General features: G+C 33.9%; 1 protein-coding gene across 6 annotated transcripts in view; it reads right to left on the reverse strand.

Annotated features, from left to right (window-relative positions):
* Positions 1 to 21,883, reverse strand: part of NRIP1 (nuclear receptor interacting protein 1) — an 81,877-nt gene that overhangs the window by 58,299 nt on the left and 1,695 nt on the right. For 4 of the 6 annotated variants that reach the window (XR_014022887.1, XR_014022888.1, XM_081300699.1 and 1 more), the window contains exon 2: positions 5,570 to 5,651. The gene's annotated coding sequence lies outside the window, so the exon portion shown is untranslated. Of the gene's footprint in view, positions 1 to 1,485; positions 1,557 to 5,569; positions 5,652 to 21,883 lie in introns of all 6 variants that reach the window. The other 2 variants (XM_081300701.1, XM_081300702.1) reach the window with 1 other exon arrangement.

Raw genomic sequence — 21,883 nt, forward strand, 5'->3', positions numbered from 1 at the left:
CTCTAAATAAAAATATATTTCTAGGGTAGTCTAGCCTCTGGCAGTTTCTAGTGCCAAATTCACCAAATACATAACTTTTGCTACTATTAGGGCATAAACACTGTGAATTTTCCTTACTGGAATAAAGTCTATGAAAACCTTTTGCAGGAAAATCTTCAGGACATTTTAAGTATCAAAAAGCTGAGGAAATGTTGATGCTTCAAAATAAATCTTGACCCAGTAAGAACTGGCACTGGGCATTTTATTTTCTTGCAGTCAGCAAAACTTCAAACCTATAAAAATTCAAATAGTAGTTAAGGGCATGCATTTTGAAGTAGTTCCATATGTGGTGAGTCACTTCCAAACTCACTCTTAATATTAAAAACTTTTAAAACCTCAATATGTGGGTAGAAATCACTTTTACAACCTATTAACTGCCATACAATGAGAGGTAAAATGAGTCTCTGTGATGTTTTATGAATTATTTTCCCTGAAAACAGTTTACCCTGGGGGAAAGAATGAATAGTAGTACTGACCCTGATGCACCCCCTTGCTTGGTAGTGCAAACAAACTCAGAAATTATTGTTCCTGACCCTGTACTGATCTAGATCTTTGTAAAAATACAATGAAAACCAGTTTAATCACCCAACAAACATAATGTGCAAGTAGATAGGAGGAGAGAAGAGTTGGAGGAAATGGAGAATTGGGTCAGTAGGTGGCAGATCATAACTGGTTCAAACCTGAATTCGAAAGCATGGACAAGGGGTTTGTGAAAAATCTTAAAAGCAGAGGCAAAGAAAGAAAAACAGAAAATGAGTGGAAGAAAAAGTCCTAACTTACAGAAGACTATGCTACTGAGTTTAAAAACTTATTTTGATTTTTTTAAAAATGCATTCAAATTAACAATATTGACATTAACACATTATCTTTCTGAGAGTACCATGATAATAATATACTTTGTGTATTTCCTTATTTTTTTTTTAGCATAATATTCCAAAGACGTATGTTGTGCACTATTTTACAGATCAGGAAACGAAGCCTAGGCTAAATGATTTGGTAACAGTCTATATGGAGATCCAGGGCTCAAATAATCTTAGTATTCTCATGTCAGCATTTTGCATAAACTGTGGCGATCATTGTGGCTGCTTTTAGTGTCTACAAAAGAAGTTAAAGACAGAAACAGTCTAGTCTGCCCTCTAATCTGTGAGTTTTGCATTTGAAGATTAACCATCCCTGAATCAAAAATATCTGAGGAAAAAAGTATATGTTCTGAACATACACAGACTTTCTTTTTCTAGTCATTATTCCTACACAATAGAGTGTAACAACTATTTAACAAAGCATTTACATAGGTATTATAAGAAATCTAAAGATGAATTAGAATATAAGGAATCACATAAGTCATATGCAAATACTATGCCATTTTATATGAGGAATTTGAGTATCTGAAATTCTAAAGAAGGGACACTCTTGGATAATGAGGGGTGACTCACTAACTCCCTTTACCTGAAGCTTTGGTTTCCATGGATCCAGTTTCCTGAGGTCAACTGAAGTCCAAAAATATTACATGGAAAGTTCTAAAAATAAATAATTTATATGTTTTAAATTGCATGTCATTGTATGTAGCATGATGAAATCTCAATCTATCTCACTCCGTTGCATGTGAGATGTGAACCATCCCCTCTTCCAGAGTATCCACTCTGTATGTACCAGCTGCTCATAAGTCATGCAGTTGCCCTCTCATTTATCAGATCAGTTACTAAATATCACAGTACCTGTATTCAAGTAATGATTATTTTACTTATTAGCGGCCCCAAAGTGCAAGTAATTTGTATATGTCAAAGAAACCATAAAGTAATTATTTTTAAGTGACAAAGAAAAAGTTCTCTACTTAATAAGGAAGAAAACAATCATATGCTGAGGTTGCTAAGAAGCATAGTAAGAACAGATTTTTTTATCGATGAAATCATGAAGAAGGAAAAAGAAATTCATGCCAGGTTTGCTATGGCACCTCAAGCTGTAAAAATTATGGCCACAGTGCGTGAGAAGTGCTTAGTTAAGATAAAGGCATTTAATTTGTATATGTTAGGAAAAAAAAAAAATCCCAAGATACACATAGATCAGTTTCAGGTATCCACTGGGGCAGAGGCGGGGATTTGAAATATATTCCCTGTGGGGACTACTGTATTCATTTAATAAGTTATGCTATAAAAGAAAATCAGCATGCTGATTTTAAAACCTTTGGGTAAAAAGTGAGAAGTGGGATAGCTGGGCCAAATGGTGGTTCCATTCCAAGTTTTCTGAGGAATCTCCATACTGCTTTCTATAATGGTTGCACCAATTTGCAGTCCCACTAGCTATGTATTAGTGTATGTATCTTTTTCCCACATTCTCACCAACATTTATTATTTGTAACTTGATAACAGCCATTCTGACTGGGGTGAGATGAAATCTTAGAGCATATTACAGTGACATAGCCACATCAATTTTGTAAAAAATATTTTTAATTGTAGATGAACACAATACCTTTATTTATTTTTACATGGTGTTGAGGAACCCAGTGCTTCCACATGTGCTAGGCAAGCACTCTAACACTAAGCCAGAACCCCAGCCTCACATCAATGTTTACAAGCAGCTCAACTGACAATAGCTAAACTATGGAACCAACCTAGGTGCCCTTCAACAGATGAACAAATTAAAAAGTATATATATGTATATACACACACACACACATACATATATATGTATATATATAAAACTTATATATGTATATATAAATTATATAAATAAATGGAATATATAAATGGCATATTACTTAGCCTTAAAGAAGAATGAAATTATGGCATTTGCCAGTAAGCGGATGAGCTGGAGAATATCATGCTAAGTGAAATAAGCTAATCCCCAAAAACCCAAAGTCCAAATGTTTTCTCCGATATGCAGATGCTAATTCACAATAAGGGAGGGGGAGCTAGGGAAGAATAGAGTTACATTAGATTAGACAGAGGAGAGTTGGGGGATGGGTAGGAAGGACAGTAGAATGAAACAGACATTACTACCTTATGTACATTAAGTTGCGTGACCAATGTAATTCTACAACATGTACTATCAGAAAAATGAGAAATTATACTCCGTTTATGTTTATCAAAGTGCATAAATGTATTCCGTCATGTATAACTAATTAGAAGAAATTTTAAAAATTTAGAAATAAAGTACAAAATTATTCTTGATTTGCAAAAAAAAGAAGAAGAAGAAGAAATAGAAAGTTAGCATGATACCTCCATTTCACAATAGCCAAGGTAAGAAGAGGTTACACTATTTAAAGGCTTAAAACCTAGAAAAATAGCATTGTGTGGTCACCAGACTAAGTTTAAATTATACGTACTTTCCAAGAAATGCCGTAAGATGCTTTTTACCCTTAATAGAAATATATAAGAATACTTAAATAAAATGATAACTGAAACTTACATACAGTTAAGAGTATCTATTTGACTACATAAAGTTACATACAGCTCAATAAAAGGTTTTTTTTAAAGTATTTTTACAGGGTCTTACACATTATATTTCCAAAATAATTACTTAAAGACAGGAGAATTTGTCTGTTTAATACTCTTAATTCTAAGATGATAATGATAAACTCATAAATGGATAATTTACACTGGATTTAAAAGTGTAACAATCTTCTTCAAAACTGAGCTTTAATGTTTACCTTTTAAATACTTACCTTCAATTTAAAAAGACAACTTTAAACACTACAAAATCCAGCATTTCTGATCATATAATTTCTTTACAAATCAAGTACGTTTGTAAAAATGAAATTCAACTAATATTTGGGGTTTATCTACAAGTTCTATTATAGTCCTAATTTGCTTATTTTACTTTCTTATTTGTTTTTATCTTTCTCCTATGACTGTTAAGAGGGAAAAGAAAGTGCTGTTTTACCAATAGTGAAAAATCTTGAACATGAAAGACAATTTCTATTCTAAAAATTCAAAACAATATGTTGAGGAAGATGAAAAGAAAAGAAAACCTATGTTCATCTAATCCTGGAAATTCTTACCGTTTGACAAGTGATTAAGAAAATCTGTAAAACTGATTTGTATTATTTCATGTGAATATAAATCATGAAATTCAGGTAATAAGGTAAAAACTACCACCTTAATAAATATATTATTTTATTACATAAATTTATGCTTCCTGTCTTCATCTGTTTCTATTCCAAGCAAGACAGCTAGCATAAGTTTTTAAAAAGGAAAGCACGGGCTGGGGTTGTGGCTCAGCGGTAGAATGCTCGCCTAGCATGTACAAGGCCCAGGGTTTGATTCTCAGCACCACATAAAAATAAATAAATAAGTAAGAAATAAATGTATTTTTTTAAAAAAGGAAAACACTAGACAATCAGATCATGAGGGCACTGCCTTCATGGCATTAGTGCCCTTATAAAACAAAAGAAAGCAAAATAAAACGCCCCAAGAGGTCCCTGGCCCCTTTTGCCACATGAGGTTATAGTCACAAGACAGCTATCTATAAGAATGTGGGCCCCTTATCAGACACTGAATCTGCTAGCACTATGATCTTGGACTTCCCAGCCTCTTAAACTATAAGAAATAAACTTAAAACTGTACGAAATGAACTTTTAGTGTATATAAGCTACAGGTCTATGGTATTTTGTTATAGCTGCCTACACATTAAAGTATAAATGTCAAAAGCACAAAGCGGTAAGTTTCTTGATTACCAATCTTCTTTTTTTTTTTTTTTTTTTTTTTTGGTACCAGGAATTGAACCCAGCGGCACTTAACCACTGAGTTACATCACCAGTGCTTTTCATTTTTTATTTTGAGACAGGGTCTATGTTGCTTAGGGCCTCGCTAAATTATGAAGCTGGCTTTGAACTTGTGATCCTCCTGCCTCAGGCTCCTGAGTTGGTGGTATTACAGGCTTGTGCCACTGGACCCAGCAGCAATCCACCTAATACCCTTTCTTCCCAGTTACATGTCACCTACTACAGGATCTACAAGCAGATCAATTATAAGGCTACACCAATCTAAACATGGAGAAAATGCAAAGAGAGAACTTAGTACATGGATCTTCAGAAGCAGACACAAGTGGCATGGTTGAGTTGTCCATGGATCCCATACATAGATCTATAGGCATATAGGTAGCAGCTGATCCCTACACTACATGGTAGAGCTACTGTGGGCAGGAAGACTCTAAGACTGCCTAAATGTTTTAATACATACTTCATACTATCTTAAAAAAAAGGAACTTAATACGTTTCATTTTCAAATCAAGGCATTCTTTAAAATAGTTCTATACTTTTCAGTGTAGGTAAAATATGAACAATTTAGATGATTAAAATAGATAAAACTGGTTTGATCTAAATCAGAATTTTTTTACTTGCTTACACAAAATTCAGATTTGTCAAGACTAAAATACATTCTTCTTCTCTGTGACAAATGTCAAACTAGTTTATCCAGAACTGAAAGCTAAAGAAAAATAAATAACACAATATGGCATAAAAGTCTTACTTTCCTATCATTGGAAAGGCTTTACTGAATTTTTAAAAATGGAGCAATAAGACAAAATACAATACCTTCTGGATGTGTTTCTCCCAAATGTTAAAATAATAGGTCCTGAGAACAAAGCTCTGAAATAGTTCACAATCCAAATATTCCCTGAAAATGAAGAGAAATATGCATTACTTCAAGTGAATCTTATCTCAAAGAATTTCAACAGCTCATTTTAAAATGGAATTTAATTACTCAAATCTTTACGAAAAACATTAAAAAACATGTATTTCGAGATAAAAAGTATTCTTATACATGCTTTCCTTAAGCACAGTTATTGACTACATCTGATGAAACAACCTGTATTATAAGAATTATTCATAAAAATACAATGTCTTTATCTTAATGTAAAAATTGTCACCTATTCTCAAGGATATGAGAAGCTAATGTCAAGAATAAAGAGAAATTTTCCTCAAGGATTTTGGGAGAAAGAGTCCCCAGATTATCTGACAGTCATTACAGTGTTTGAAACACATTTCTTCTCTAGACCAAAAAGAACAAGAAAATATCAAACTCAGAATGAGAACCTCCTAGATAAAGAATGACACTGACATATAAGAAAGTTTACATGTTCAGAAAAAAAAAGAATGGATGAAAGTTTTTGTCCAGACAGAGACAGTGTCTACACTTTAATATTGTAGTGGCTGAGGAATCTTTATCTTGATCAAAGGCCAATGAACAGCAAAGCTAGCTGGTGACAAGGAAGGTGTGATGCTCACTCCCTGATCTCTCTATAGCACACTCCATTTGCTTCAGCTTGTACTAACTACTCTGCTAGAACTCTTAAATTCCTAGCCCATAACCCATGATCAGTTCTCAAGGACTATAGCTTTGACTAAATAAATCCATAAAACTGAATCTAACCTCCCCAAATAGCCATTTTTTATTACCACTTCATTTTACCAGGGCCCTTCAGTCTCCTTGAAATCACAGAGAGGTACCAATTTTTTTTTAAAGTTATGCTCCCTGAACATCCCAGCCAAGTAGGCTTTTCAACCTAAATTGCTTGCTCTGTATCATGCTGATTGTTATTCTCCCTGTGACTGTTGAGCCCTTATGTCTTCTTTGATTCCCTCAATACTTACTGTGGTACAAAACATATAGCTGGTGCTTACTAAATGTCTGCAAAATTCAATTAAAAGAACATGCTTAAGTAAAAACAATTACCACAAAAGGAAAGGAAGGAGGTATGTGGACCAACAACAATGAAAAATAACTGTCTTTATTGTAATTACTTCATTCCTATAAGTCCCCACTCACAGTTCTTCTTTAGTAAGATTTCAAGTATCTACATCAGTGCTCTCCCAACAGTGCCTATATATGGCAAGTCTCCCTTCTGCCCACATGATGCTGGACTCTAGTACCAGTGTGAGATCCTGTACCACCTGCTGTGGCTACTGGACATTAACATAAATCATAAACACAAGTACATATATCAGCAATGCCAAATACATCTTCCATCAGCAGCAAGAAATGTTCCCTATATGTGTAAATTAAAGACTCCCAAAATCATAACCAAAAGCAGAATATTCCCAAGATCTTAGAAGTAGACAAAGGGTATCTCCTTAAAAAGAGTTTAGAAACAGAAAAAAAAAAAAAAAATGAAACTCTGAAAAGACATCCAGGTGATTGCGGGAGGGGGGAAGCACTATCATTTCCTATTAGGACACTACATTTTCAGCAGCTAAATAAAAAACATTACCAAATCATTTTATATAATAAAATTTAACCTTATTTTGACCTTCCTCATAAAGCAAACAACTCTCTCTATCCAATAAGGTTCCATCTGAACTATGTAAGATGATAAGCAATACCTTAATTGCATTCATTTACATGACTTTGAAACTATTCTGGGCTGAAGTCACTGACTGCAAGGTCACTGAATACAAAAAAGTAGAATGTATGCAATTTGTGGAGGAGGAATGATCCACTTCACAGTGTGAAGCACCTTTTCCATCCCTCATTAGGAGATACCAAATGCTTAATGCAATCAACAGGTGCAGACATCTCTATTTAAAATATATCACACACAAAAATCTAAATACACATTGAGAAGATATGAATAAACATGTACATTAAGAATATATTTCAATAAGTAGGTAATATACATTATGGCTTTCTTATTAATCTGCCTAAACAGAAGCAAAAAATATGCCCTTAACAGCATTTAAGATCAAAACACAAAATAGGGCTATTATTTTTTCCATTGTCATACAAAAAAATTCTAAAAACAGAACTCAGATTATAAGGCTACAGTTTTAGGGAAACACTACAAACACAAGATATTAAACATATTAAGAATTTCTGCTTTCATTTGTATGACTACAGAATCCTATGTTCAAGGAACTGGCTTAGAGAAGCATACTTTACATGTCTCAAATCCAATAATACCACCTTAGTAAAAAAAAAAAAAAAAGGAAATACAACAGATTGACAGAAATTGTGATGTGTCACAGAGGACAATGTGCATTCGAAATCTCAAAATATATTAAAACACATAAAAACAAGTTAACCGCATAAAAAGTTACCATTAATAAAATTCAATTCTAACACAAACTAGATATCACTGGCATTTGAACTGGAGAAAAAGGAAGGAAACCAAAAAAGCATAAGATCTATGATCTTCGGTACTTTAAAAATGTTTATAGTATTAACACAAATATAGAACTTCAAGTATTTATTTTAGGTTTAATATAACATCACCAGGAGATTCATTGAAGAAGCTCTGTCCATTAAATTAGGTACATCTTCCATATTTAATTTACTACCCAAGCACTTTTATATTAATTAAGTCAATCTTTTGCAATTTAAAAATGATTTAGTCAATGAGAAGCAATGATATTATAAAACTTATGTTTCTTCATCTTCTCTCCCTACAGAAAAGGCAAGACTTTTATCAAGTAACTATGTATTAGACAAAAATCATTTCAATTGATGCTTCTTCCCAGAGAACAATAAGTATGAATACATATTTAAGTAATATATTCCTAAATAAACTCCAATACCTTGTTATTTTGTCCTTTTAAAATTAGAACCCAAATCATTTCTACCTATAAACCAAGCCAATACACTCTGAACTAGCTTAGTTTCAAAATAAATGTATACATATAGCTAATAAAATATTAGTTACTATTATTATCTATGTACAACTTTCAGTGACCACATCTTCTTTAGGTATTTTAATTTTCTTTCTATAAGAAGCAATTCAGAATCAGACATGGAACTTTGTAACTATGTAAGAGGAAACTCCTGGCTCACATTCTTTGACAAGGATAAGAACCTGTGGGGCCCACCAGAAGCTTCCTCTGCTGTTTCAATGTTACTATTTACATTTTTATTTGAACTGAAATCTCAGATTGAAGATACTCTTCCGATAAAGATAATATTCTTTTTCTTACAAGCATTTCTTTGCCCACACCAAGGTACTGAGTGCTTTATATATATTCCTGAGTTCATCAATTGCGATAATTTCTGAAGTTCTACTTCATCCACATAATATCATGATTTTTTCCCTTGCATATTAGAAGATCTGAAGTCAATTTTTATAGCCACAATCAAGTCTCTGAGTGTATTTAAATGGGCTACAATCTTTAACTGAAATAAACTGTTTTAATGGCATCACACAGCTTCCAATGAAGAAAGAAATAGGCCTAAATTTAGGTTCAGCTACATTTCAATCTCAGGAGACTATAGGAAATCCCACCTAGAAAGCAAGTGTTTGTTAATATATTTTATTTCTTATTTTCTGTATATTATGATGTTCTGACATCTGAAAGACCTTCCTGGCTGGGTAGAGACTATTCCTTTGGAGGCAAGACAATTCTTAAAGATTCAGCAAAGGGCTCAGCCCCCAGCATGCCTTTGATATGCAAACTAACCAGTCCAAACCACACCTCTTTCTTCTGGCTTACACACCGTAAGGGGCAATATTCCTTTGCCTTCACAGCATCCAAGGGCCAGGAACCAAGTAAAATATGGACCACACCTATCTATTAGTTTAACAGTAAGTTATTCAAAAGTATTATTATTATATACTAATATTTTATTACTATTATCATCTACATATAGCTTATTCAAACTAGTCAAAACCTAAATTTGATGATCCTGCACTGCCTCACTCTTCCAGGAGATTCCAATAAAGGACACAGCCTGGGCTCTTCCCTAGTGCCTCCTCACCAATGCTTTTCCATGTCACCCTGCATGGCACAGTATGGCATACTGTCTAGGACCAGAAATTATAATAAACTTTGTTTTTCTGAGTCTCTGTGTCTCCTTTTGTGATTGCACCTGAGTAACCACAGAGAACACAGAATCGTGTGTGTGTGTGTGTGTGTGTGTGTGTGTGTACACACATGAGCCTGTATGTGCAAGTCTCTCTTCATCTCCTCATTTCCCTTTCCCAGGTGGTAACTGAACAAAACATTACACCTTTTAAATGTATGTAAGGATATGAAGTTAAAGTATCCATCAGCTTGACAACACAAAGTTCAACCCTCAGTAACAAAAAATAAAATAAAATAAATTTATTAATTCTGTACAGAAAATTAAATCTTGGACTGACAATGTTGCTCAGATAACATAAAAGAACAAAGTGACTCAAACTATAAGGAACTGGTCAAAAAGATTCCAGAGAATTTGAAACACCTGCGACAGAGTATATTAATGCATAATTTCATCTGGGAAATATTTTTCTTCCTCCCTCACCTGTTCCCCCACCCGTCTTGCATTCAACTCTATAAACAGCAGTTATCCCCCATTATAAAACAGTCGACGGTTACAACAATGAGCCAACCAAGAAAGAACAATATTCTATAACTGACATTTACTGCATTGGCCTTGGACTTCTAATCTTTACCAGACGGGCACACAAATCAATCCATCAGCTCATAAAGGTGTGCTTTTTTAACCTCTAAAACAGATGGGATTGGCCAGAAGTGTCTGGCATGTCAAACTGCTAATCACTGCTGCCCTTTGCACAAAATAACCCACTTAAGTTGAGGCATGGTTGCACTGTAACCGACATTAGTCTGTGGGAAACCCATTTAACTGTCACACACTCCTGCCACTCCTGCTCTCCCTTAATTAAGCCTAATGCCTTATGCTTTGACCTTTTGTTCTAGCCTATTAACCCTATCTAGTACAAGTTCAATTATGTTAAACTAAAAACTTTGCTGTAAAATATTAAATGGCAAGCTCAAAAAATCATAAGGGATATCCTCCCAGCCTTAAGTTTTATGCACTCTGATACTCAATGCAATAGAAAATAAACCCTCAGTTTTACAGTAATGCTGATTTGTACAAAGTTAAGAGGAACCAAATTGTCATTTTAGTTCAACCTCCTTATGCTACAAAAGAAACTGAGGCCAGAAAACATTAAATGACTTGCCCATTTCATAGCTTTCCCACAACAAAGCCATGCTAAAACCTATCTAATCCCTAGCTCTAATTCTTTATTCTCCATGGTATCTCTGGATTAACAGTTCAACCACCCAGCATTAAGGAGCTAATATTTTTTACCATAAATTATTAACTTTCAGCATCCTTTAGAATACATTACACAAATAAGCTTAAAACAAAATAAATGGTGACTTCAGTACAGTTTACAAGTAAATTTTCCTTTCTCTTCCCACACACCAAAACTTTCTATCCCACACTACATCTTTTTCCCTTTTTAAAAATAACCATGGCCAGGCTGGGGCTGTAGCTCAGTAGTGAAGCCCTTGTGTGAGGCCCTGGGTTCGATCCTCAGCACCACATAAAAGAAAAAATAAATAAATACAAATAAAGATATTGTGTCCATCTACAACTAAAAAAAATATTTTTAAAAAATAAATAAATAACCATAGCCATTAAAAACTGCTAAATCCTGAAACATTCACAAGGCAATATGTACAAACAGAATTATTTTCTTTCTGGTGTTTCACTGAAGCTACAGAAAGCAATTACAGCTTGTTACTTATTTTCTCATAGGACAAAGTCACAGGTGCATATTTCCTTCTTTACACCTATATACACATGGATTGTATATAGAAAAAAACAAAAACTAAAAAAATAATTAACATTCACTATAAAATATAGTGAAAACATGTTATTAACACAGAGATATAATATCGTATGCTATTCTTTTCTCTTTCCATTTACTTCATACAACCAGTTAAAAAAAATTTACCATTCTTACTATGACACAGGAAGCAACTTAAGAATCATAACATAAAATTTAAAAATGATATGGCTGCTGTGAGGAAATGCATATTAAGTTTAAATTTTCAAAAGGCTTAAAGTAAGATTTTAATTTTATCTTTTTTGTTGACTTCCCAAAGGCTCATTTTTACCTGTTGTCAGTATTAACCTATATTGTCAGCTTTTTCTTTTAACAATCCTAAACCTTACAGGTTTAAGGTACTTACCCATTATATTGAACATGTAATTTTGCAAAAGCAAGATCATCTAGAATTGTGCTAAAATAACAAATAGGCCCAAAGAGAGAAAATAATACATTTTTTGGTGTGACTAGGGTCTGAAAGATAGGGTACACAAGGTGAATGAATTCATGTTGTTAGAATGATACCTTTAAATAAAAGCATTCTCTGGCATTATCAGGAGGAAAACAAGGATGTATACAATGTGAAAGATGCAGATAGATAACTGGCCAGAGCTAAACAAATACTTGTACAAGGGCAACCACAAATTCAGTCTCATTCACCTTTTTCATTACAAAGTAGTTTAATGAGATATCATGTCTTAGTTATAAGTTTTAGTTTTATAAAATAGAAATTAAATGTGGGTGCCTGCTGAGGAATCCAATGGTAGGAACATCACACTAATACACAGAAGTTCATGTACTCATAACATATGAGCTGACACTAATGAACAATGAAGGGAAAGGAGCTCCAGTACTCAGCACCAAAGCTGGTAAAAGCACAAGGTAGAATACACCACAAAACATAAATGTGCTCACTTTCCTACCCTTTTACTTTAAACATTAGTCCATTAGCTTTTTCTTCTTTTGCTATAACTTATAAGCATGTGAATACATAGAACAATATGAGCCATGAGAGATGTTTTTCAAGTTTACAAAAGACACATAAGGTAATGTTTGGTGAAAATCTTTGTCTTCACAAAACAGAAAGCTAACTTATTGTTAAAATCAGTGCCATAAGTATTTATCCAGGTAATTTATATTTTTAGCATTTGAAAAGAAATCTCACCTAGAAATCTCTGAGCTCCATTTCAATATAAATTTATTTTCTGCCTCCTACCAACTATATTTTAATGTAGTTGAAATTGATGACATTCTAACAGTCAGGAAATTCACCTCTAGTGAAGGCCAAATTCTGAATTTCAAAATATAACTAACGGGCTTCATATACTACTTTAAGTCCTACAACATAACAGATTTTGAATCATCAGTTCTTCTTGATACCCTCTAACTTCTAAGGTTACTGAACACCAAAATTAATTCTAGACAGAATTTTAAGATGTCTCCACCCACCTTCCCTAGTGGGCAAATCCAATGCAATTAAATGGACCAAGCTAATAGGTACTTGTGAAACTGAGGAAACTGAGGAAGACTCTGAAATGTTTTGTTTCATTTTCTTACCCAAAAAGAAAAAAATAAATCAATTAATATTGCCCCTAAAGATTTTGCTAAACATATTATCTAATATAACTGGTTTACTTTTGAAGAAATTTATTTTAAGACAAATGATTTCAAGTGCCAATTAATTATAATGTTACCATCAGTTTCACTTTTTTCCTCAAAATTTAATGACTGGAAAGACAATGATAAATTTTAAGGAAGCATTATTATTCCTTTTGGAAGTATTAATTTAAATAGACTAAAGAAAAATGTAGAAGAGCTCCTTTGTAAGTTGCACATAACAACAATAGCTATTATATAAAAATATATAAAAGTTCTAGCCCTGAGCCAGATTTTACCAATAATTAGGATTGGTACAGTTCAATTCAACAAATGTTTATAGACAGCCTTGTACCCACTAGGCACTGGGCACTGACACTACACTGCTGAATAAGCTCCTATTCACCAAGCTTACAGTCTACTGTGGAAATCAAACATACAACTGTAACTGTTACAATCAGGGAGCACATGAAGCTGAGAGAAAAACATGATCTTGTTAAGAGGATTGGAGACTGTAGTAAGCCTCTAAATTCTTGCCCATTGCCCCATGAGCAATAATATTCCTGTCATTTTGCTTCACCAAGGTCAGGCACATGACCAGTCTGTAGCCCATACAAAAGGCAGCAGTTAGGTTTCTTTCCTTTTGCTCTCTTTCCTAGGGGTGTGGACCCAGATATACTTGGTTCGAGGCATATTATCGCCACTGTGCTACATAGTGGTGTCCCCTCATCTTATTGATACCTTTCCACAAGATAATGCAGGCATTATGTTATCAACTGAACCAAAAGAACCAAGCTCTCTGATAGTTTTAGAAAATTACTTGTCAGTAATAAGTAGAGTTGGCTGCAAGTGTTCTGGTCACTCCAATAATCTGTAAGTGCCTGACTGAATTAATCTATAAATGGGAAGTTCCCCCACTGCTTTCAAAATAGAACTGAAAATGTACAGAACACATAACAGAATTCATATACACACCTATACTATAAAATTCCCCTTTAAAATTCTCAGCCTAGAAATTATATCACAGTTCTAGGTACCAGAATTATGAAATGAATCCTAAGACTTCTTGAGACCTGAAGAAGAAAATTAGGTACCAGAACAGGGGTGATGTAGTAGGCTCCTTCTCACCCTGCTTCTCAAGACTCAGTACCAATTATTAGAGTTCCTGCCCCAGGCTTAACTTGGATTTACTGCTGGATCCACCAGAAAGGTTATTAACCATTCCTTAACACCTGGTACACAAACCTTTCTTTCTAAATCAGCCTTAACCAAAATAAAGAAATATGAAATCAATCAAGATTTGACTTCTCATTCTGGGTCTACCTAATTGTTTAGCTCAACAACTTAATTTTCTCCTTTGTAAAATGCATATAATTATTGTTTGGGAAATTTTAGATTAACAACAATAACAAAGACTATTGGAAAATAATAAATCATTCACCTAGTTATATCACATGAATTCCCCTGGCAATTAAAAAAATGTTAAAAACAGGGTAAAAAGGAAACAAAAATAGAGAAAGAAGAAGGATCAAGAGGGGAAAAATGGTGCATTAAGTTCTAAGTACTTTTTAGCATTTTAGCACTATTTGATTTATAATATATACTAAGGGCACTTTTCCATAAGCAAGACGGCTCTATAATATGACTTGTGTGATAATAGGGAAGTGGGACAGGATTCCTCTAAGACAAGTATACTTAAATTCATAGACACAGAGCTTTTATTAACTTCTCTTCCAACTGGAAAAATTTAAAAGATTCTATAAAATTACTTCAATTTATGAAAGTTCAAGCAAAATAAGTTCAAGGTTTGTTTTTTTTTTTAAAGGAAATAAAGAAAATGTGATATTGATCCAGATCCACCAAGTATTACCATAGAGCAGCTTTCCAAGAGAACTATGCACAACCTTGGTTGTGCCTTAATAATAAACAACCAGACAGACACTGGGAAAGAACCAGATAGTAAATTAAAATTATCATTTCAACCCTTATGTTTGGCATCACGTATATTCAATTTATTTAAATTTTTTTTAAAAGGCATGTACTGGCTAGGGAATTAATATAAATACACATTTAAATACATATCTGAAACAGAAGACTTTTCCCTATATTGTTCACTTGGACAGTATCTCTCTTATTTGGCAAAAATATAATATATTCTCTTAATAAAAGATAGAAGCAAAACATTTCCTATGCAGCTTTCATATGAATAATTTTTTTCCAAAATGCACTTGCCACATCAAAATATAAAGCATACTAGAAAATATTACTTATGTGCACCTGCTTATTCAACTTGTGTCTACAATAAAGTTTCAATTTGTATTTTTCAGGGTCTGGGGAACCACTCCAATAGAGTGGTTTTAGGGTTCTAAATTCCATAAATTTTAAATGAGGCAAATAAAAAGAGGTGGGGAGGTTTATAACTCCACTTCTCATGGCCTCAACAATAAAAACACATACCTGGTGTGTACTTAAAAATACAGTATGTGCCACTAACCTCCTTAAACTCAAATGTCTCCTTCCTCATCACGGTCTGTTCCCCAAAGAAAGCCAACTACTCCTCAGTTTTCTATTTGTGCTTCCTTTCACTATTCACAAATGCACTATTGATTTCTTCTTTGTAGTATAGACTGGTTTATTAGGATAGCATACTTTTTAACAAAATTATTATAGGTGAAGACAGGGCAATAAAAAATAATCATGCTGACAATGGTAAAAGTCAAGAGTTGTACCTTTTCAACAGAAGAGCTATGGCTCTGAATTGCTGTTTCTTGAAGTGGACAAACCTAATTAGCCTTGGGAACACCTGAATTAAGACCACAGCAAGCTATTTTAATGAATTATATCAAGAAACATAGTTGCTTTCACTGCCTTAAAGAACACTGCAATAATTCTGTAGTACACCTTATAAGAGCCAGCAATGAAGGAAAAAACATCCCTACAGCTGCCCTTAGTGACCGTGTTTTCCTCTAGTGACACACAGGCACAGGAGACAGGACAGCTCTCTGCTAGAACTAACTAAAATGCTGTTGAATCATCAATTGGCAACAAGGTGCCTTCCCAGTGAAATTGGTCTTTGAGAATCCAGGCTGGGAAGCTTGGATGGGATGCCTGAGTTTTGTGGCTATCAGGTGGGAAGCAAAGTTTTTTAATGACTTCCTGAAAATCAGTTGGTGAACTGCTTTTTTCAAAGGATGGCATATTCTCATAGAAAATCAAATTAATGAAAGTAGCTGTGTGACCTCAGGCAAGTTACTCTGGGAACTTTCAGAATGGGTTTATCTATAAACTAGAGAAAATGATACTAGGAAACTACCCCTCTCGTTCTACAGATGTTATTTATTACCCAAAGAGATAAAAAGACTTTCCTTTTATGTATATGCTGATCTTGTAGCAGAACCTAAACTAGGAAAAGAATCATGAAATAACAAAACACAAGTAAATATATACATATATATATTTAGTTGTCAATTAACTTTTATTTATTTATTTATTTGTTTGTTTGTTTGTTTGTTTGTTTATTTATTTATTTTATATGTGGTGCTGAGAATTGAACCCAGTGCCTAACACATGCTAGGCAAGTGCTCTACCACTGAACACCAATCCCAGCCCACAAACAACTATATTTAAAATGTTTTTCAATAATCAAACCTGAGCCTATATGACCCATTGTGCAAATATTCCCTTTAGGGGAAAAAACTGCAACAGGGATTAATTCCCTTTGAGAATATTTCTAACTTCCCATTGGGAGTGTTTCATATATTTCCAAATACGTTTTCTTGATATCCTCCACTTTCTTCTGTCCTCCCTCCCTCTTTCCCTTAATTTTTTCCCCAATGTGTAAGTCTACCCCTCTAATATAGATTTACTATGAACTCATAAATTCATGAATGAAAAAAACTTAAAGGAAGTGTGCTTTTCACCATCCAGTTACCATCTCTTAAACATTTCATCTCTCAATTTCTAGAAAGATTTCTCAAGACAGAAGTCCCATTTTTATTCTGAACTTCTGATTCCCAAATTTTAGTAGTGCCCCATGATGTGGCAGAATCCAACCATACTGGGTCATTAAACACCACAACATTACAATACTATTCTCATTTAAGGCTGTTTGTAAACATAACTTCCTATCTTACTACTGCCATGTTACACTGGCATCTGGCTTTTTTAATGCAGAAACATGGAACATGTTTACACATATGTATAGGCAAATTCAACAATTAAAAGCATATAACCAACCATAAGCTAGGTTAGCCACTATGTGACTTAACTTAGCTATTCTCTTACTGTCTACAGCTAATCATCAGCCTTTATCCAGTTCCCTCACACAGCCAGTTAGAATATAAAGTAAAATAACCAACACAAACTACTAACAACATAAGTTCTAAACTCCTTAGTTCCTGAGTTGCCCTCAATCCCTTGCGGGAGAAGAAAATTCCAAATAAGGAGTAGCCCTGACTATCATTTAACAGGTGACTGAGAAATGACTTTCTTAATTAGAAGTCCAAGGGTGAGAGACTCCTTTCCCCCAAAGCTCTGAATAAACACCAGCATCAGGTCAATCAGAGTTGTTCTGTCCCAGTGGTATCTTAAGCTGGTGACTCAAATTCCTAGCAGGCTTCTAGTTTAATATTTCTTGAAACCTTAGGCTTAGTCACACAGAATATAAGGCAAATAAGGATCTCTTCCTTTCATCCTTAAAGGTATTTTTGCTAAATAACACAAAAGTTAAAGAGGTAAGATGGATTTTAATTCAGAGCTTTTATTCCCTGAGATATAAGAAATTAAAATTTTTCTGGGGACAGTGAACCATGGTAAGCTTGTACTTTCAAATACAACTATTAATCCTATAAAAGAAGCATTTATTTCTATTTCTCAGTGTCTTAACAAAACCCTTTTTCCCCCAACTCTGTTAACTGAGAGTAGAAGTAAGGATGGGAAGGAGAGAGGGAGAATAAATGAATGGACAAATGTCATAATCATTTTTCTAGTCAAGTTTCAACATATGCTGATGTTCTTCTAAAAATCATTTTAACCAAACTAATAAGATGAATCTTAATTTATTTAACAAATAATTATCTATACTATCATCTTCAAGAACACACCATCTTAAAACCTGGCATAGTTTTTTGTTTTGTTTTGTTTTGTTTTTAATTTAAGACTACTAAGGATATAGTGGGGACCAGTTTTTCATAACCCCAGTGAGTGATTTTTTCCCTCCATTTTTAAGTTGCCAACTTTTGAAATTTTTCAAATCTATTTCTTATTATATTACTGCTAAAGTTCTAGGCTAAATATCCTTTGCATAATTCAAGGTATTGATTTTAACAACATTCTAATGCAATTGTAAAATATTATCACCCTTTAAAATTTTTTCTTCTGTTTTATGAATTTAAGGCAAATTATGTTTCATTTGTATTGATAACCCATAATACCACAAGTTTCGTAATACTTTACTTGTAACATTTGCAAGAAAGCATTAGTTCTATTTGAATTTCAAGGTTCTATGACTTGAGTATTTACTATTAACAAGTTTTAGAAATTAATGTAACTTTCTACTCCTCTCAGGGCCTGAAAGAAAACTTAAAACTAATTTTCATAACTGTAGCAAAATGAAATAAAAGTGTACTTCTAAATAAACTTCCAATCTTAAAAACCCTACATATTCCAGTATCCATCAAATTGAAAATTTAATTTCAAGTAAGAAAAAAATAGGTGTACAGCGATATAAATATTTTCAAGAAAACACAATAAGACCATGGGTCTCTTAGGTCTCAATTTTTCCCCCTACTTTGAATAATAAGATAATGTTCTTAAAGAAAGGATCTTTCTGTAGTTGTTTATCAAATTATCTCTATCAGAGGTCCCATAAAAGAATTATCCAGTTTACTACCCAAACCTCAGCACTACCACTGTTTTCCATGTTGACAAAGATCCCTGGGAAACTACAGATCTTAAAAGAACAGATCAAAGAAAAGGTGATCTAATATTCATTCATCTTTTTCCAACTCCTGGTTTCATTGTGGTACCCATTTTTGATCCTCTATGTTGGATATACTTGAGATATTTGAAAATAGAGTGTGCTATGCACTAGTGGGGTACTTGTCGTTTCTCTCCCTCAAACAACCATTATTTATATACTATTGCTGGCCCCATAAGCAGGAATCCATTACCATCAGCAATTCATGTCCCCGCTTCAGCATCAGATGCAAACAGGATAGGGAAACAAGATCTCTCTCCTCCATTTACTTTTTGTTCAGTCCAACCTCTCGACATAATCCTCAGCTCCATTCTACTGCTCTGTAGGCTTCATCATCTGACACTCCTGGTTTTCACCTTCTAAAGTCTTGGTGACCATCCTGGTATTATATTTCTGATTGTTGTGTTATCTAAATCCTACTGAATGAGTTTGCTCCTCTTCCATTCCCTACTGTCCCCTGAAAGGACTGCAATTTTAGGAAATGAATCCTGAACAATTCAAACCAGACTAAAATCCCAACATCCTGAAATTCACCCTATTGTAGTCTATTGAAAATGTTTTCTTTATCTTTTCCATAGTAGTCAAGATTTTTTTTTTTAAATAAAAACATTTCTCCAGTTGGAAGAAATAAGTACACAGGTCTTTATTAAGAATAGCAAATACTTTTTCTTTGGTCATTACCCAGGCAAAAGTAAATCGTTATTTTAAAAAACAAAATCCACTCTTGATTGTGTATTGTGTATCAATCACCTCAAAAGGCAGATGAAAAAAGCACATGAGTAAGAAACTTCACTCCACCACAGACAAAAAGCAAAGCTACAAACTAAGGCAATTTTCAAAGAAGAGAAGAAAACATCCAAAGAAGCTGTTTAAGGGAAGGTGGGAGAGGAAAGGGGTAAAAGAAACCAAACTCTTCACTATGAACCTACACTTTAAAGCTGTGTCAAACAATCTAAAGTCTAAAAAGCAAAACTAACCCTATTGCAATTTAAACAATTTTCTTGATAAAAATTAGATGTTTTAAACTTAATTTGAACAGAATTATATTTTAACTTGATACACAAAATTATTATTCTTTCCAGAACACTCAAAATAATCTTTGTTTTAAAATTAGAAAACTAATCCCTTTAAATTCATATATCCTATGCCACTATAATTTAAAATTACGTGTCCATCATGGCCTTTTTTAGGGCCAGTATGCATGGAATCGACACGATCAATAATAATAAACTTCTTCCCACTCATCTTTCTAGCAAGCCAAGGAATGGCATATCTCCTTATCTTTCTATTTGTTCCATTAGATTGACATATTTTGCCTCATCTGTCACCTTTCATAAAACTCTGCTTTCAGAGATGAGTTAATTCATTTTTAGTTGTCCTCAATGTACTAAAATAGTGATGTTTGACAGAATTAATACAGTGCTCTAGTTCTCTCTGTTCAACTGGCATTTAATTAAAGATCTTGGAGGCCATCTTTCTCTGAGACTACACTCTAAAGGAGGAACATTACTTCCTCCTTGGACACTCGGGCAACAAAACTGCCTCCCAGAGGTCTTCCATTTAGCGGACTGCTTAACTACACATCAACTACCAGCAAAATAGATAACTGCTGTATTTAACACAGATTTCACTCTTAAATCTCTGAACCATAACTCTTTATAGTTTATATTCTCTCTAACCTTATGAGTTTCCAGAATATCTGTAGTTGTAACGCTCCCCTGTATTTTTATCATAGCTTTTGTTCTACCTGGATTTCAGAAAGACCTACTGGCATTTAATTTGTAAGATTTCTTGAATACCTGATAACAACACAGAAAATCTTTTGAGCAGTCAGAGCTACCTTGGAGCACAAGCTGAAAATTCCGTTTTAAATTCTTTTGAATTAATATCTTTTGGAGAATAGCCCACTCAACTTGGTATGTCACACTTTTCTATTCTAAAGGTGGCATGGATAATTCAAATTGGCACTTGCTATTTATTACTTAAATAATTGTTCTCTTGGATGGCCTTTTGAAAGCCTGCACTTCCTAATCATTTTTTTACTATATCAGACCACAAGAGACGTGTCAATTTAAACAAACTTCAGGAGCAATAAACTAACAAACAGACTCTAGGTGGTGGTATAGGTTATTTTTTTATCACGTTGTTTTGCTCTTCTATCTGCAAGAGACAGAAGGGCCTTTAGCCTCTACTACACATGTCTTTATTGTGAACTCACATGTTTTAGGATGTTTAAAATAGGAAAATGCAAGTTCTACAGAGTTTGAAGATGCATGTAAGAAGTGGTTTTAAATCAGTCATGTGTTCCTATAGGCATTAAGCCTGACTTTCAGCTACATCAAAGGCACCGTAAGAACTCATCTGTGTAAAAAACAACAAGGAAAAATCCCTTTTAAAAAATATAGACCTGCATGTACACACATCTAGGGCACTTCTAAGGGTAAATTTGGAAAGCAGTATTTCTTCACCAAAGTATGAAACAGCTTCAAGTAACCAATCCTATAGCCTGAAGGGTAGTAGGTGCTTCATTGATTGATTCTCCTTCTTTGTCTCCAGGAACTAAGTCCAAACAGAGAAAGTTAACTATTGGTGATGTAGCCACTACTCCCTAAAAACATATAAACCCTATGGACATTACCAAATCCCCTGGGCAAAACCAGAACAACTGACTTGGAAGTTGAAACATTTCAACAAGCTCCAGGCAGCAACTCATATTTAGGGGCC

Source organism: Spermophilus citellus, assembly GCF_964194105.1.
Source record: "Spermophilus citellus genome assembly, chromosome: 7".
Lineage (NCBI taxonomy): Eukaryota > Metazoa > Chordata > Mammalia > Rodentia > Sciuridae > Spermophilus > Spermophilus citellus.